Genomic DNA, 2,102 nt, shown 5'->3' with positions numbered 1-2,102 from the left:
GTGCATCTTTCCATAGGGTTGCTATGGGTCAGAATCGACTCACTGGCAATGGGTTTGTTTTTTTTGGTTTTAATGGCTAATGATTACGAAAATTTCTTCATATGTTTGTTAGCTGCCTGAATGGCTTCTTTAGTGAAATGTCTGTTCTTGTTTTTTGCTCATTTTTAAATTTGACTATTTGTGTTTTTGTTGTTAAGGTCTTGAAGTTTTCTACAAATTTTAGAGATTAGCCATTTATCCAATATGTCTTTGCCAAAGACTTCTTTCCACTCTGTGTATTCTCTTTTTACTCTTTCAATGAAATCTTCTGATGTACATGAGTGTCTAATTTTTGGGAGGTCCCAGTCATCTCTTTTGCCTTCTGGTGTTTGTGGGTTTTTCGGAAGGAAGGTTGGGCAATCTACTACCACCTCGGAAACCCCAGGAGGGGTCAGTTAATGTTTCATAGTGTATTTCTTCCATAAACTAGGGTCCCTAAACTTGTCCACTTGTCACTGTTTTTCCTTGATGGTTTTTTATTTTACATTCAGGTCTTTGATCCAACTTAAGTTCACTTTTGTATATGGTGTGAGATATGGATGCTGTTTCATTTTTATGCAAATAGATAACAAGTGACATCAGCACCATTTATTAGAGCCTATCTCTTCCCCATTTCATGAGTTTCAGCCTTTGTTATAGATCAGCTATTCATAGGTGTATGGATTTACTTCTGGGTTCTCAATTCTGTTCCATTGGTTGATATGTCTATCATTTTACCAGTGCCAGGCTATTTTAACTACTGTGGCTGTGTGGTAGGTTTTAAGATTGGAAAGTGTGAAGCCTACTTTTTTCTTTTTCTTCTTTAGTAGTGCTTTACTTATCTGGGGTCTCTTTCCTTTCCATAAAAAGTTGGTGATTTGTTTTTCAATCTCCAGAAAGAAAGATGATGGAATCTAGATTGAGATTGCATTATCTATAGATTTCTGGTAGTATTCACATTTTCACAATGGTAAGCCCAGGAACTGGGACAGAGGAGCAGTCAGCCACAGGGATCCAGGTGAGGAGAAAGAACCCACACATGCCCAAAGCTGCAGGGTGGGAGAGTGGGAGAAAGGGGATTAAAAGGCCCAGGAACAGGGACAAAGGAGGAGTCAGCCACAGGGACCAAATTAAGGGTAGTAGGAGAGGTTTCCAATAGGGAGACAAATTTGTCTGTTGGTTTGTCCTACCATGGTGACGTGCTGATGTGAGTTTTGAGGCTGAGCCACTGGTGTTTCGAACCTAGCAGGATGCACATGGTGAACAAGTATCAACCCAGCTTACAGACTGAGACAGACTAGGAAGAAGGAAGAGGTCATCCACTTCTCAAAGAATTGGCCAGGGAAAACCTTATGAATAGCAAAGAAACACTGTCTGATACATTATCATGCAACTTTATGAATAGTCCAGTTAGGTTAGAAGGCTCTCAAAATAGAACTGGGAAAGAGCTGCATCATCAGAGTAAACCCAGCCTTACTCATATGGATAAGGTAAACTTTCGAGACCTCCAAAGCACCACTTTGCCAATTTAATGTGGCACGACTCAAATTGAGGAGAAACAGCTGCAGACATCCATTAATCATTGGAACATAGAATATACGAAGTATGAATCAAGAAAAATTGGAAATTTTCAAAAACGAAATGGAACACATAAAGATTGATATCCTCGGCATTAGTGAGCTGAAATGGACTAGTTTTGGCCATTTTGAATCAGGTGACCATATGATCTACTATACCAGGAATGACTGTTTGAAGAGGAATGGCATGGCATTCATCATCACAAAGGATGTTTCAAGATCTGTCCTGAAGTACAATGCTGTCAGTGATAGGATAATTTCTATACGCCTATAAGGAAGACACATTAATATGACTATTATACAAATTTATGCACCAACCAGCAAAGCCAAAGATGAGGAAATTGAAGATTTTTATCAGCTTCTGCAGTCTGAAATTGACCGAATATGCAATCAGGATGTGTTAATTATTACTGGTGACTGCAATGCAAAAGTTGGAAACAAAGAAGAATCACCGGTAGTTGGAAAATTTGGCCTTGGTGACAGAAATAATGCTGGAACTCATATGGT

This window comes from Orycteropus afer, unplaced genomic scaffold (genome assembly GCF_000298275.1).
Source record: "Orycteropus afer afer isolate SDZICR_OR568_19922 unplaced genomic scaffold, OryAfe1.0 scaffold00055, whole genome shotgun sequence".
In the NCBI taxonomy this organism is placed as follows: domain Eukaryota; kingdom Metazoa; phylum Chordata; class Mammalia; order Tubulidentata; family Orycteropodidae; genus Orycteropus; species Orycteropus afer.
Note: the sequence above shows the minus strand (reverse complement) of the source record.